At 38.8% G+C, this 16,608-nt stretch overlaps 2 protein-coding genes and 1 long non-coding RNA gene across 10 annotated transcripts in view; 2 read left to right on the top strand and 1 right to left on the bottom strand.

The window, feature by feature from the left end:
* The window catches only part of NSUN6 (NOP2/Sun RNA methyltransferase 6), a 306,108-nt gene that overhangs the window by 138,638 nt on the left and 150,862 nt on the right, over positions 1-16,608 (bottom strand). The gene's annotated exons all lie outside the window — the stretch shown is intronic.
* Positions 1-16,608, top strand: part of CACNB2 (calcium voltage-gated channel auxiliary subunit beta 2) — a 369,559-nt gene that overhangs the window by 258,064 nt on the left and 94,887 nt on the right. The window lies entirely within an intron of this gene.
* The window catches only part of LOC148107397 (uncharacterized), a 31,548-nt gene continuing 16,793 nt past the window's right edge, over positions 1,854-16,608 (top strand). Inside the window, exons 1-2 of the long non-coding RNA XR_015722426.1 lie at positions 1,854-1,960; positions 2,052-16,608. The exon at positions 2,052-16,608 is cut by the window's right edge and continues 16,793 nt beyond it. This is a non-coding gene — a long non-coding RNA (uncharacterized LOC148107397). The remainder of the gene's footprint in view (positions 1,961-2,051) is intronic.

The raw sequence follows: 16,608 nt of genomic DNA, 5'->3' as shown, positions 1-16,608 counted from the left end.
CATTTCTAAAGTTAGCAGGATTGATGGCTAACCAGGGGGTCCCACAGAGGCTGTTATTTTGGTTTAATTTTGTTTAAATCCTACTTAATTCCAATTTACCTTGAACTAACCAGACTAAAGTGTTTTGTTTTTTTTTACCCTCTTCACCATTTTGAAGAGTACAGTTTGGTAGTGTTAACTGTATTGCCATTGCCATATAAGAGATCTCTAGAACTTCTTCATCTTGCAAAACTGAAATCTGTACCTACTGGACAATAGTTCCTTATCCTCCCTACCCCCAGCCCTTGACAACCACCAGTTTACTTTGTGTTCATGATTTTGGCTACTCCAGGTCCCTCATATAAATGGAACCATACAGTATTTGTCCTTTTGTGACTGCCTTATTTTACTCAGCATGATGTCCTCAAGGTTCCTCCATGCTGTAGCATATGACAGAATTTCCTCCTTTTTTTTTTTTTAAGACTGAATAACATTCCATTGTATAGATATACCATTTTTTTTAAATCCATTCATCCGTCAATAGACATTTGGGCTCCTTCCCTCTCTTGGCTATTGTGAATAAAGCTGTGTTTTGTTTTAATCTTGGATTTTTTGGTAATGGTCTTGTTAAGCTATTCCATCATGAAGTAGTAAATAAAGCTGATGTCCTACCCTGTGTCAGTGCTGAGCTTTCCGGTGTATTTTACTTTGCTTGATCCTTTGGGGATCAAGGAAGGGAGGGCAGGTATAGTTACCCCATTTTATGAATGAGGAAATCCATGTGGATATAGAAGGCTCCTGCCCAAGGTCATTGAACTCTTAAGTGGCAGAATGAAGACAAGGACCTAGGCTTTTGGTAGGATTCTCTTACATGCTTTCACCTAATCAGTGAGCACCTCTTAGAAAGATGTAAACAGAGAACTCACTCATGTTGTCTCTTTGTTTAACATTCTGGAGGGCATAAAGGACTAACACTTCTTTTTTTTTTTTTTTTTCTTTAATGAAGGAAGAAAAGAAAAAAAAACAACCATTGAAACAATGTTAAAATTAAAAACGCCACCTCTGCTATATATATATATATATATATTTTTTTTATTTTTTTGCTATTGAGTAAGTAGCACAATTGGAGTTCACAAACAAAATATTCATCTTTATTCCCACATTTTAAGGTTTGCTTATGGTCCTTAATGCCACTGATTTGGAATGAGTACAGTTTGAAGGGAGGAACTCTGAGGACGTATGCGTGTACTCTATTCTTGGTTCAATGGAATGTGCTTCAAAATATTTAAATAGGATCTTCCTATAGAGAAATGGAAAAATAAGCAAATATCTAGGAAATACATTGTAAGAAGGAGGTTGAAGAAACAGTTTAAGTAGGCCAAGGGAGAAAAGATTGAGCTTACAATGAAACTATTTGAAAAGAGATTTCAAAAGTGTCTGTTACTACCAAAAAAAAAAAAAGGAATGGTCTAAAATCCTAGCCAAAAATGTAAAGTTAAATGTTCTAATTGACTAGAGAGAGTTGAGACTATGTTTTCAAGGAAACTCCCTTAGTGATGGTTTAAAAGAAATTTTTGTGGCTTAAAAAAGTGTTGTTGTTGTCTTTCTAAACACTAAACCCTGGGGGCGCCTGGCTGGCTCAGTCTGTAGAGTATCCAGCTCTTGATCTCAGGGTCCTGAGTTTGAGCCCCATGCTGGATGTAAAGATAACTTGAAAAAGGAATAAAAAGGAAATAAGATTAAAAAAAACAACACCACCTAAACCCTGTCTTTAGAAGGGAGATGAAGGGCACAATTAACTGTCAATTATTTATGTTTTAGTGATTCTCTGCTAATAGTTCTTTCTACTGACACTTGCAGGAATGCCCATTGCTTTAAAAAAATAAAAGTGTGAGTTCTGAAGATTTGAGGCTAACACCGAGCTTCTCTACTCTCTCAAGACCGGGCGAGGAAGAGTATTTGGCAGGAGCTGAGCAAAAATGTAGGCAGTCCAGTCTTCCAGACTTTTAATGCTTTCTGGTTCCATCCCCTGGATCTTAAACGATTTAACTTTCCCTTTTGTCTTCTTAAAGGACCGTTAGTCATCCTTGAGTGAATTCGTTACTGGACCAATTTTAATCTTACATTGGAGTCAGCCTACATTCCTTATGGATGGAAATCATGTTACAAGTTCGTTTACAAGGCAACACAGTGTCACACATTTGCTCAGGATTAAAGCCGATCTTTGGTATATGCCACTTGCTGAATTGTGTGAGTTGAAGTCGTCTGCAGCATGTAATAGGTCCTCTAATGGATGCACACGATGAGTATAGAAATGATTTGAATAGGTGATAATGTTCACATGCTACATTACTGCATTATTCATATAACATGCATGCGTTTGGTCACCTCTCTTGTGGAGAGCATGATGCTAGAAGATAGGAAATGGGTACGTCTTGCTCCCCGATCTCTAGGCACTCAATCTAAGAGGACATTTAAATTGTAACTATATGGTCATGTACCATGTCACCTTATTCATCCCCTCCCTTTGAAATGAGAGAGCGAAATTGAGCAGACCCGGAGTCTGGTTTCACAGCTCTCATGTGCACTAAGGTTTATGAACTGCCGTTTATTTCGTGCCCATGTGACCACATGCCTCAGAGATGGCATTTCAGAGGTGGCAGGGGTGTCAGCATCCTCTTATCCAAGTGATTGAGAAAGTCCACTAAAAGGAGATAGCCCAACCTTAAATATTTCATTTAAACTTAACACATTAATAAATGTATACCCTGGCACTCATCTTTTGCTACGAAACCAAGGTGTGTTCTTTGAGTAGGAGTCTAATGGCTGTTTCACCGGTATCCATATGACCATCTCCAGTATACTGTACTTTGACATTCGAGTTTGACTCTATCCAAAGGGATTTGAATTCCAGAAAATATGAGGAAGAAACGAAAAGCATTAATTTAAAAACCTAGTCCTTACTTATACCTTAAAATGATACTGAAAATTTCTCCTTTAATATCTTAGTTTTACAAAACATGAACCATTTGTTTCTAGTCTTATATTTTTTGCCACACATCTTGGTAAAATATAAAGGCAAGATTTGGGGTAAAATGTAACATCTTTATAATGAAAGAGAGGAGTTCGAATGATATTTCTTTTTTCCTAAAAGTGTGTATGTATATAAAATGTTTCGATGTGAGTAAAGGTCAGTCAGCTCTTATTAAACTCGAGCCCAAGAAAATCTATGAATTTGAGTTAAACCAAACAACCAGGGTACCTTATCATCTTGACCCTTGAAATAATTTTTTATACTTCCCTGAAATATGTATGCTCTTTCCTTGGCTGAAAAATGTTCATTGTAACATCACCAATATGGAATTCTTTTTAAAAGATTGTTCATCTTTTTCTTAATGGTGTTTCTTCATCTTTTCTGGATCATAAATGTCTTTGAATGTATGACAAAATCTGTGAGCCTTCTCCAGAGAAGTAGTCCCTTTCCATCCTACAGCTGGGCTTCTATTTCCAGGTCTTCGCAGACCCCTGAAATCAATACACGTATCCTCAAGGTTTACAAAGCACAAGAACCTTTGTTGAAAACCCAGCGTTCCCCCACTTAGAATGGCGGATGCCTCCCGCATTGTGGGACATTACCCTAAGGAAGAGGCATGTTTTCCTTTGCTCTAGATACTTGAGATTCCCACATGCATTCGTCTTGGAGTTTTCCTTTTAGCTATAGTGTTTAGTCTAGTGTGGACACAGAGGTCAGGCAAACATACAGTACTCCAGACGCTTTCATGTGCTATCTAGATCTGAAGGGTGTCCTAGTTGAAGCAGTTGTCAGTGGCTAGCCACGTCAGGGTTTTGTTTTGCTTTCAGAGTTCTCAATGACCTGTATGAAAAGGAACAAAACCGAAAGATGCTTTCAAGTCGAGCAGATAGTGGGAGCTCATTTTTCTGTGGTTGCTCCTGGCTGCCTGCCTGGGTTGGCTTCCTGGTCTATGAGCTTCAGAGCTGCTTTATCTTCTGTGAACTCCCATAAAATATCTGCATATTGACTGTGTTTATTCTCGCCTGGATTAGCTATTTGATTTGGACACTGACGAGCTGTTGGGAGGGGAGCCTGCCTGCAGGTTACAGAACGTGAAGGCTGCCTGTTGCCTAATTGTCCTTTTCCCCCAGATGAGACCGAAACCTCCCGCCATTTTTCTGGCTTCTTGGAAGAATAATTGAAATATTACATGTTCCCAGCAGCAGGACTTTTTCCTGCCCAGAGGTTTAGGGTTCCATTGAGAGGTTCACTACATGCAGCAGCCGTGGGCTCTGGTCTGTCGTGGCTCATTGCTGTCCCACCAACCCTCCCTCTTTCCTCGTCACCTGCTGCCCCAAACAACTTGTTCGTGTGTCCATGCTTCTTACAGTCCTTCCTGCCCCGTTGGGTTTTGTTTCTCTCCCCAAACATGTTAACTGGAAGCAACTTGAACTAAGATCGTCCTGTTGACATTTACAATTTACCTCCTTTGTGGAAGTGTAACAAGTATTTGTGGAGTGAATGAATCACGTGATGAGGGAGTGATGGGGATGTGTGAATGGAGCTCTGAACCTTTGGATGTAACCACATTTTGCCATCTGCGTCTCGTGACTTAACTATTTTAGGAGGTTCTCTTGTCCCCACAGCTACGTGTGGCCTTGGAGAGGGGAAGCGGGATAGACGGTTTGTTTCTCCTTCTATTCCAGTGAGTGGTAGGCAGAATGGCTTTTGGTGACTTTGTGCATCTTTTAGTGAAAAATAAAAATTGAATAGTTTTTGATGGAGATAACTGAAGAAGTCTTTTCAGAAACTATGTTCGGTAGAATAGGGTCTGCCCGTTCCCCAGTGCTGTGCTGTGTAAGGCTCAGGGTGAGGGAAGATGTTGTAGGAACCATGTCTGAACAGAGGTGGTCTCTGCAGGAAAAAGGAGTGCCCCTCCAAGTGGCCAGATTCCTGACTCCTTGGCAAGGCTTTCCGTTCTCGGTCATGGGCAAGAGTCCTTTCCAGCCCGGTTTCTGAGGAGCTGTTCTATTATGTAAAGATGAGATTTTTAAATTGGGATATCTTTCAAAGAAATTGAGGTCTATATGTAAAATCCACCTATGTGTATTCTGCAAACCTATTTCCAGAATTCTTGGTCTTTTTCAGGTTTGATCGCTTTCTTTTTTGGAACAATTAGTGAAGAAGAGAGAGAGTAAAGGACTCAAACATAAGCCATAAAAATGGCTGACGGGTTCCTGTGTAGACTATCCGATCTTTTGATTTGCTTTTGTCGTTGTTTTTTTTAATTTGCTTTTGCAACATGGTAATATAACTGAAGAAAAAACTGATTATATGACTTCATCATCATTGGAAAGAGTTTGGCCTCTCGTGTACTGATGAATATGCTGTAATTGAAGATTGATAAGTAATAGTGACATTTTTCTGCAGGTGTTGATTCTAAGTATATTATCATATACTAGAAGTTTATTGAAAAGAGGATGTCGCCATCTCAATTATATTTTCAGGAAATTAAATACTACTTAAGATTATAACAGGTGAAACCCGTGCCCCCCACCCCAGCCCTGATTAAAGATAGAGAGCATTGCTAATAGCTTTAAAGGCTCCCCTGTGGCCCTTGACCTTGCCATCCTCTGTATCAGAGATCATTACCCTGAATTTGATGTTTCTCATTTCTTCCTTTTCATTCTGTTTTGTCTTACCATATATGTTATATTCCACATAAAATACTGCTTTGTTTTTGTTGACATCCTATCAAGATGTTCTTTCGTAACTTGCTTTTTTCGCGTGACAGTACGTTTGTTAAATTCATCCACGGTGACTTTTGTCACAGTAATTTGTTACTTTTACCAGTGTGTGGTAACTGTAGCCTAGGACTCGCCACAGTTGATCTGTCCTCCTGACAGTGGGCAGTTCAGTTAGACACACAGTCCTGCTGTGGAAATTTTTGTACTTGTCTCTCGGTTACACATGTGCAAACATTTCTCTAGGATATGTGTAACCAGCAGTGGAATTGTTGGGTCATAAGATATGTGTGTTTTTACTTTTACTAGATAATGGCATCTGGTTTTTATAGTGGTTGTCTTGGGGCTCCTGGGTGGCTCAGTTGGTTGGGCTCTTGGCTTCAGCTTAGGTCATGATTTCAGGGTGTTGAGTTTGAGCCCCGGGTCAGGCTCTGCGCTGGGTGTGCAATCTGCTTGGGACCCTCTCTCCCCCTCTGCTCCTCCCCTTACTTGCATGCTCTCTTTCTCTCTCTCTCTCTAAAAAATAAAAATAATATAACATTTAAAGTGGTTGTCTTAATTTGTACTCATACCATCATGGGAGGAGAGTTCCGTTTGCTCCAAATTCTCCATATCCTTAATACTGTCCGACTTGAATTGGGGGGGGGGCAGTCCAACAGGTGCAGAATTTAAAATCTCCTTTTGGTATGATTTGTATTTCCATGACTGCTTAGGAAATTGAACACTTTTCATGTGTGTTTTGACCTTTGTTTTCTTCTCCTATGCCAGGCTTTGGATTAATCTTCAATCAAATCCTCTTTTCTGTTAATTTGTAGGAGTACTTCACGTATTCTGTATCCAACTATTTTATTGGTTATTTGTATTACTGAAAGCTCTTAAGCTGTAGCTGCTCTTTTCACATTTTTATAGCATTCTTAATTTTAATCAAGTAAGTTTATCCATCTCTTCTCTTACTGTTTGTGCACCTGGAATCTTGGTTAAGAAATTCTTCCCCATCCTCAGCTCATAACAAATTCCATCTCTATCTCTAATAGTTTTAAAATTTTGTCTTTCATATTTAATTCCTTAATCTCTCTCTCTTTAATTCTAAAATCTCTCTTTGATTTCGTATATGGAGTGAGATAGAGATCTAATTTTATTTAAGAAATAGCTGATTCTCTCCCCAGGGGTCTGAAATGCCTGCTCACTTAGAAATCAATTTTATATGTCATGAGGAGGTCTGTTTGTGGGCCCCTTTTTCTGTGTCCATGTCATAGTACTTAATTATTACAGTTTTAAAATAAATACTGGATATGTCAACCCACTGTATTCCTTGGGAAAGAATGAGCCATTCTTAGATATTTGTCCTTCATATAAATTTTAGATAACATGTGTGAAGTTCATCACACACACACACACACACACACACACACACACACACACAGACACAATGAAAACAGACCAAAAAACCCCAAAAAACACAAACCTACCCAGTTGAGATTTGGTGTTACATTTAAGTCTGTAGATCAACTTGGGAGAAAATGCCTTTGTTGTACTCTTGAGTCATCTTATCCGTAAATATGAAATAGCTCTCCATTAATTTCGTTCTTGAATGTTTTGTAATTTTTTCCATCAAGGTCATGCTTATACCTGTCAGGTATGTTCCTGGGCATCTTACATATTTTTTTAGTTATTATCGTATAGTCAGTCCCTCTGTCCCACTTTCTCTCTTTCAAGGTACAATTTGTTTGCTGATGTACGAAAATATACTTGATTTTGTATAAAAATCTTTATATTTGTCCATCTTCTTAAATGCTTATTAAATGTTAATTTGCTGTAGTCTTGGGTTTTCTATCAAACATCGATCAGATAATCCTATCATGTGACTAGTGAAAATCCCATTTCTTCCTTTCCAATCCTATTAACCTTTCAGTGTGTTCTTAGTACACTGGTTAGACCCTCCATGGAAGTTTTGGGTATTGATAGGTACCGCATCCTGGTCTCTGAGTTTTTAAAGAGAATGCTTTTACTTTTTACTGTTTTATTTTACTATTTATAATTGATGTGGGTTTTCTATAGATACTCTTTATCATGTATTGATAATGAATCTTGTCAAATGCCTTTCTACATCTTTTAAGATGATCATTCTTTTTTCTTGAAATTTCTTATTGTGGCAAATTATATTAATAGATTTTCTATGTTAAACTGACTCTGCATCCTTGGATAAGTAACATTTTCGCAATATTCTATCCTTTTTAATACGTGGCTGGATTTGGGGCTCCTGGGTGGCTCAGTTGTTTAAGCATCTGCCGTCGGCTCAGATCATGGTCCTGGAATCCCAGGATCGAGCCCCATATTGGGCTCCCTGCTCGGCGGGGAGTCTGCTTCTGCTTCTCCCTCTGCCTCTGCCCGCACTCCCTCCTCATGTTGTCTCTCCCTCTCTCTCACTAATGCTCTCTCTCTCAAATAAATAAACAAAATCTTAAAAAAAATATGTGTCTAGATATGACTTTCTAAGGTTTAAAATAATTTTTTTTTTGGATGAGTTGTGTGTGTGGAAGGAGAGAAACTGGCCTTTAATTTACCTAATTTGTTCCTTTTGATTTTTTTCCCCTGTAAGAGTTTCTGTTCTATTCTAATTACTTATTCCTTGAATAATTTCTAGAACTCCTATACGTACTTTGGTAGAAAGACTTTCAAACAAAGAATTCAAAAATTATTTGATTATTATAGAAGTCTTCAGGGTTTTCACGCCCCTGTCATTTTGGGGTTCTAGCTCCCTTATTCCTTTTGGTTTTCATCTATATTTTCAGATACGTTAATCTAGATTTATTTATAATCTTCCTATCTTTTAAAATCTCGGTTGTTTCTATCTCAAAGATACCTATTTGATTAATAGTTCCAAATAAAATTTGCAATTTTCTCTACTCCCTGTTTGATTAATTTTTCCTTTTTCCTTTTTTTTTTTTAAGATTTTATTTATTTACTTTAGAGATTGAGAGAATGAGCAGGGGCAAGAGCAGAGGCAGAGGGAGGTAATCTCCAGCAGACCCCACACTGAGTGCAGAGTCCAACCTGGGGCTGGAGCTCAGGATGCTGAGATCATATCCTGAACAGAACCTTACCCAGGCGCCCCTGTTATTTTCTTCTCATTTCTTTTTTCCTGTTCTTTTAAGTAAGTACTCAGCTCTATTTCTCATGCTCTTCTTTGTTAATCAGATGCACTTTTTATCTTTCTATTTCTGTATTCCACACAAATATCAATGTGTGGTATTTCATTATTGTTCAGTGCTAAGTGTTTTCATTTTGAAAAAAAAATTTTTTTTTTTTTTTTGAGAGAGAGAGAGCCCATGCGTGAGAGTTGGGGAGGGGGGTTAGAGACAGAGGAAGAGAGAATCTCAAGCAAGTTCCACACCCAGCACAGAACCCACGGGGCTCAATCTCAGGACCCTGAGATCTTGACCTGAGCTGAAATCAAGAGTCAGATGCTTAACCAACTGAGCCACCCAGCCGCCCCACTTAATCTGCTTTTAATACCACACATTAGGAGGTGGTGGTGGTGGTAGTAGTAGTAGTAGTAGTAGTAGTAGTAGTAGTAGTAGTAGTTGTTAAATTTTTTAAAGTAAATTTATCTTTTTTAAGATTTTTCCATTTCACTTCTACTAACTTTGCTTACCATTTCTTTCAGGTTCCAGGGATTCCTTCTGATATCATTTTTGCTATTGATACTTACCATTTCTCAGTTTCTTTCATGATTGATGGGGAAGTTTATTTGTCTGGAAAAGAAACTCATTTATGAAAGTTAGTTTTGCTTAAGAACAATTTTAGGGGGCACCTGGGTGGCACAGCGGTTGAGCGTCTGCCTTCGGCTCAGGGCGTGATCCCGGCGTTATGGGATCGAGCCCCACATCAGGCTCCTCTGCTACGAGCCTGCTTCTTCCTCTCCCACTCCCCCTGCTTGTGTTCCCTCTCTCGCTGGCTGTCTCTATCTCTGTCGAATAAATAAATAAAATCTTTAAAAAAAAAAAAAAACAATTTTAGGTTGGTAGCTATTTTTTTTCCCTAGTGCTTGGAAGATGATATTTTACCATCTTTTGGCTTTCGGCTTTTGGGGAGTGTGTTCTCAGGGGATCTGTCAGTTCTTTGTATGCACTCTCATTTTCCTGGCTGCTCTACGATCTTGCCTCGGTCTTGCCTCTGTGGTTTCACCACAGTCTGTCAAGGTACAGATTCCTTTTCTTTTAAAATCCTGATTGGAGTTGATTGCACTTCCTGAATCAAGGATTTGAGTATTTTACCAACCCTGGAAAATTCTGAACCATTATCTGAAAAAGTTAAAAAAAGCAAAAACAAAAACAACAACTAATCTAGCATTTTTACTTCATCTTTGGTGGAATGTTGGTCCAAACTGTTAAGTGTGCCTCATTGCCAGAATTGGGAGATGCATTAATAAAAGGTTAAAGGGTCATATTACCCAAAATAATGGGGAGAAAGAAACTTTTCTAAGTAGGACAGGTGCAATGTCAACAGACATCAAGACCCCTCTCAAATGATAATTCACATCCTGACTAAATACGGAAATGTGTCTTAGAGCTAAAATAGTCACACTCTCGGGTGTATTTTCGTTACGTATGGAAGGAGGGGAAGAAAGAGGAGACATTTGTATCCTCTCTAAAGTTACACATAGGGATTTTTTTTTATTTCTAGAGATTTCTGGTCAACTTCTAAAAGTACCTCATCAGAGTTCAGTGTCTCAGCAAGGGACTGGGTAGTATGAATGTTCTGACCTGTGATTTGTGTTGCTGAGACATGTTTCCAAAAAGAAGAGACTAAGAGTTGATTGTGACGTATAAATGAGCTGGAGGATAGAAATAAACGCATATGTACTTGATTCTCATTCGTCCACATGAGAAGCTTTCATACGTTTGCGTTTGATGTGTCAACCAAACAGATAATTTAATTGAAAGAGACCATCTCTTAATCACTTCTATTTGCGTTTGATCAGACGCTTTTGTATTTTTATTTATATGCAGATGTCTCCTTTTCTGAGATTTTCTAATACTTCAAACAAATCCACAGTAAATGTCACTTTGTTTACCTTCTCCATTTGCCACATGTGGCTGTGGGAATAGAATAAATCTGTTTTTCTCCTGATAATACCTAAAGTAAGTCCTGGGCTCTTTTTATAAATTTCTCAACAGTGCCTGTAAAATCTATTTTGCCTTTTCCTGTGGTTATTGCTTGCAAGAACAAGCATATTCTATTTAAATAAAAAATGTACTTTAGTGGAGTTAGTGAAAATGTCGACTTCAACATAGGCTTTATTCCTAATAAACTATGATATGAAAAAGGAAGAGCTGACCACATTTTTCCCTTTGCTTAAAAGCTTTACAAATACATAGTAATCTTTATTCTTCGAAAAGCCAGTAAAGCAAGGAAATTAACTGACACAAAACTACTGTCCATTCGTCTCAGTAAAGTCAAGAAACAAAATGGGTAAGCCCCAAGGATATTTTTGTTGACCCCATAATTACCTCCTTCCGCTGGTCATTTATCTGTCACAAGACTATTATTTATCTTTTTAAGAAAGAATAAATTAACTTTAGAAATAGAGATGTGTGATTGCAAGCCTTATGGATAAAACTGAAATCTCTTTTTAATAATCTAAAATGTCAAGCTACTAAGATTTTCCACTAAGTCTGAAACTAGCCAAAGTTTGAGCAAAAATACCACATATATTCTATTTGAAGTAAGACTTAAAATTTTAAATATGGCAGTGAACATATATGTCACCCCCAAAATGCTTTTCTGTCATCCTTCTTTCTTGCCTTTCCTGATATCCTGATGCCCTGATATGTTTGTTACCTTGATTATGGTAGTTACATAGTTATATAAGTTAAAACTTAACCAAATTGGGGACGCCTGGGTGGCTCAGTTGGTTAAGGTCTACCTTCGGCTCAGGTCATGATTCCAGGGTACTGGGATCAAGCCCCACATGGGGCTCCTTGCTCAGCGCAGAGCCTGCTTGTGCTCTCTCCCTCCCTCCCTCCCTCCCTCTCTCTCAAATAAATAAGTAAAATGTTAAAAAAACAAAAACAGCTTAACCAAATTGCACTGTGCGCGTGTGCGTGTGTAATTGTATGCCACTTATACCTCAATACAAGTGTTTAAAAACAAAAATATACAAATAAAATTTCAAGAACAGTTCATGAATTTTAGGAAGAAGAAATTCACTCGCTTCATATTTCGAAAGCAATGAGCAGAACAGCCACAATAAATGCTTCAGCGCCGTTGAGATGAAAGATAGATGACCCGTGTCAGTGCGTTGTTCCTGCCCGAGGATCTTGTCCCTTTGGGCTGCATGTTGACAAGCTTGTTATTTTTTGACCTCATTAGAGTATAATTGTTTAGATAATACTGTTGATTCATTTAAATATATAAGTATATACACGTACATATATGTGTGTGCGTGTGTTTGTATATTTATGTATGTGTGTGTATTTATTTCTTTGAGAGCCTGTTAGTTACTAGGCAGTTTGCCAGAGCTGCGGATGGATCCAAAGATGATCAAGATAGGACGTTTCATGCAAGGGGACGGGCATGCTCCCAAGAGCAGAAGAGAACAAGATTTGTTTTAGGAACAGCAAGCAGTTTAATATCCCTGGATTAGAGACCCAAATAACCAGCTTCTCTTTTGGGAAGTTAGTCTGTTTTGTATCTGAGCATTACTCATAGCCCAGATTGAGTGGAAACCAGGTTATGGATTGAGTAAGCCTCATGGTCTGCACTGTGCAGACCACTCTTGGTTGTGGGGGGTGGGGGTGACCAAGACCAAGCATGTAAGGAAAATAGTTGTTGTTTCTGCAACTCTGCAGCTCTGTGTGACTTGCACTGGTTCCTCATACAGTGAGTGATAGAGTGGTTAAGAACGGTGGGTCATAGAGTGGTTAAGAACGGTGGGTCACAGAGTGGTTAAGAATGGTGAGTCAAAGAGTGGTAAGAACGGTGGGTGATGGAGTGGTTAAGAACGGTGGGTCACAGAGTGGTTAAGAATGGTGGGTCAAAGAGTGGTTAAGAATGGTGGGTCACAGAGTGGTTAAGAATGGTGGGTCAAAGAGTGGTTAAGAATGGTGGGTCAAAGAGTGGTTAAGAATGGTGGGTCACAGAGTGGTAAGAATGGTGGGTGATAGAGTGGTTACGAACGGTGGGTCACAGAGTGGTGAAGAACGGTGGGTCCTGGAGTGGTAAGAACGTCTAAGAATCCTTGTGTGCTGATGCTGGCTGGTATTGATAAGCAAAGAAAAGCCCTTTCTTGTACAAATGAAAGACGCAATCAGATGATGGGTTCCTGAGTGATAGTTATGGTTAAAATTTTAGAACTATATAAATACCACCCCCCCCCGGGGGCAAAATACATTTACTACAGCAAATTTGAAACTTCCTAGCCTCATATGTTTTCCCACAATCAAAACTATTGTCTTTAATCATATGTTTGTTATTTTAGTTGCATGGAACTTCCTGGAATACAGTTATTGTGTAAGAAGAAACCATTTTACAGTATTCATATCCATTTCAACAGAACTGTGGCAAAGTTGCAGGCATGTAATGCTGTATCAGTTAATTTTGAGCTCCCTCTGAGAGGCACATGGCATGATTTATGGAGAATAATCATTTCAAAACGTAGAACACTGAGAGTTTGCTCGGTCATCAACTTGAATAGCAGTTGGTTTGGGGCTCCTGGGTGGCTCGGTCCGTTAAGTGTCCAACTCTTGGTTTTGGCTCAGGCGTGAGAACTAGGGCCTCATTAGACTCTGCGCTCAGTGCAGAGTGTGCCTGAGCTTCTCTGCCTCTCTCTCTGCCCCTCCCACTCATGCTCTTGCTCTCTCTGTCTTTCTCTCTCTCTCTCTGAAGTAAATAAATCTTAAAAAAAAAAAAGTGGTTTGAGGGTAGGTTCTTCTAAGTCATGCTTGATTGTAGAGGTGGGAGTAGAGAAGAGTTTCCCACATGGTGTGATTTCAAAGATTTATTAAAAGCAAATTTATAATACCTCATATTGAGCGCCACTCCAACCCTCTTGCGGTTTCCTCAAGAAAACAAAAACCACTTTAAATATTTCATGGAGGAAGGAATTTAATTTAGGAAATTAGAACCTTGCAGAACCTAAAAAGGACTCAAGAAATAAAATCAGAGAACACTTTTCAGGTTTGCCAGTAGCTTTGGGGGTGAATCAAGTGGTTGCCAGAACCCGAGAAGGTCACCACTGATCATTTTAGCTACCTGAAACACTGGGTAGGGGATTCTCAGGACATAGCCTAGAACAGCACTTCGCAAACTTTTTGGTCTCAGGAATGCTTTCTGTTCTTAAAAATTACTGAACACCTCAAAGAGCTTTTGTTTATATAGGTTGCATCTATTGATATTTATCACATTTGAAAGTAAAACAGAAAATTTAGAACACAAGACTATAAGAGCACACATTCCCATAGCAGTCAGAGCCATAACATCCTCATAGGTCATGTGGCTTCCGGAAAATTCCACCATACAGTCACAGAAGAAAGAAAGTATAAAAGGTAAATAATGTCTTAGCGTGATTATGAAAATAATTTTGACCTGGTGAACTCCTTAAAAGAGTCTCAGGGACTTCTAGAGATTTTTGAAGGATTCTTTGAGAACTTCTGGCCCCGGTGGATCTGGAAAGCCTCTTGTCTGTTGGTGGTGTAGCAGAGTGGCTGTGTTCTGCCTCTGAATGTCTTCTGAATGTCTTCTGAATGTCTCCCACAAGTGCCTCTCACTGGCGGAATCCAACCTGCTTCCCTGCTGGCAGAAATTCTGTAAATATCATCACCAGGCAGCCATGCCCTCTGGTCCATGGGAGAGTACTGGGTGGGGTGAGGGATGCTATTGCCAAACTAGCAACAGATAATCCAACTCAACATTTCGTTTAAAGACCCGATTTAACAATATAACATACACGTAAACGGTACGTTTTCTATGAAGGTAGGGTCCTTGCTCTTCCTTCAGCTTCTCTAAGCTCTTCCCAGTTATCATCCTTTTGCCTCAGTCTTTCACAGAAATAAAGCTATGAAGTAACTGCCAAATAGATCTTTGACTACTTTCCCCCCAAATTTTCAATAATCTAGTCTGAAAGTTTGTGTGGGTGCAGATACACACATGCAGACATGCATCAAAATTGTTGAGATCTTCTTAGAGCCTGACAGATTCTAGTCCTATCCGGAGAACCCAGTGAGCACAGAACCTTAGCAGTTGTCACGTAGATCAGACCTTGAGAGCACGATGACTTTTTTTTTTTTTTTAAGATTTTTCTTTTTATTTTTGGGTTATCTCCACAACCAACATGGGGCTCACAGCCCTGATATCAAGAGTCCCATGCTCTACCAACTGAGCCAACCAGGTGCCCCATGAGAGCAGGATGACTTTTCAAGCACTCTAAAAATCTCGATGGTATTTTTAGTTAATTTTTAGAGAATTAAGTTAATTTTTTAAAAAGACCATCAGAATAAAAATGAATATCATACCTTCTATGAAGAATGTTTTAAAAGCTGAGTTCAGGGGCGCCTGGGTGGCACAGCGGTTAAGCGCCTGCCTTCGGCTCAGGGCGTGATCTCGGCGTTATGGGATCGAGCCCCACATCAGGCTCTTCAGCTATGAGCCTGCTTCTTCCTCTCCCACTCCCCCTGCTTGTGTTCCCTCTCTCGCTGGCTGTCTCTATCTCTGTCAAATAAATAAATAAAATCTTTAAAAAAAAAATAAAATAAAAGCTGAGTTCAGTTAGGTAGGAAAATTCCTAAGCTGGGGGCAATGAAAGAATAAAGCACAAAATGAATTAATAAAATTTTTGTTCATCAGTAGTCTACCAATAAAAGCTTTGCTCTCTTTGGTGGAGAAGTTTAGAAACATCTGTTTAATTTCAGATTTGAATAAAATTTTAGAAACCTTTTCAAGTATACTTTGCTAAACCAGGAATTTTGGCAGTATACTCTACATTTGAAACTTCTGGAATAATTTATTCATTTTGAACAAAGCAGAGACCAACAATAAATAAAACTAATCACCCAATCAAAGCAATGCTATTTCCTTTCTATTAATCATTATGACATTTCTCTTGCCTGCCCTCTATCAGTAAATAAAAATTAGAAAAGGGCTTGTAGGTAAAAATTGGTCCTTCAGAGTTCCACTTAGACCATATACATGTGTGGATTAATTCCTCTTGACATATATGGCTTTATAATCAGAAGCACTGTTGCTTACAAAGCATAGTTGGTATTTTTTAAACACAAAAGCACCTGAAAAAATAATCAAATTCTTATACATACAAAATGGTACTAGGTCCCATTCCATTAGAATGCCAAAAGCAAATGAGCTTATACAAGCGAACAAAAATAAATCCTGTTTATTTTTTCCATATGCGCTTAGAAAGAGAATATGTAAAAATAAATGCTCAGAAATATAAATTTGCCAAAGATTACCACATATGCCTGAACATAAGATGGGCCTTTTCCCAAAAAATCAGTCCTCAGAAAGGAGTGAGTCACCTTCTATTTGATGCCTCACAGACTCTCTCCTGGTGCAGGAAGCACGTTCTCTCTCACTTCCTTTATTTCGAACAACAGTGCTCTGTTTGCTGAAGATGTATCAGCCTGAATAATCTCAGTCAATCTTATGTTGGGGGGATTGACATAAGTCACTTGATAAATTTGCCTTAAACATTTAAATAGAGACTTAACATTTATTTCTGGGAATGTGACCTCACAGCTGTAAATACTGGATAGTGGGGTAAACTCAAGGATGAGAAAAGTATTGTTTCCAACGACTTGGATGAAAGTTTCCTCTGGAAAGGAGCTAGATGATTCTCTGTCTCTGTTGATGTCCCTG

Source organism: Ursus americanus, chromosome 31, assembly GCF_024610735.1.
Source record: "Ursus americanus isolate L20-20 chromosome 31, mUrsAme1.1.p, whole genome shotgun sequence".
Taxonomy (NCBI): domain Eukaryota; kingdom Metazoa; phylum Chordata; class Mammalia; order Carnivora; family Ursidae; genus Ursus; species Ursus americanus.
The sequence above is the reverse complement of the archived record's forward strand: the minus strand, read 5'-3'. Positions and strand labels throughout refer to the sequence as shown.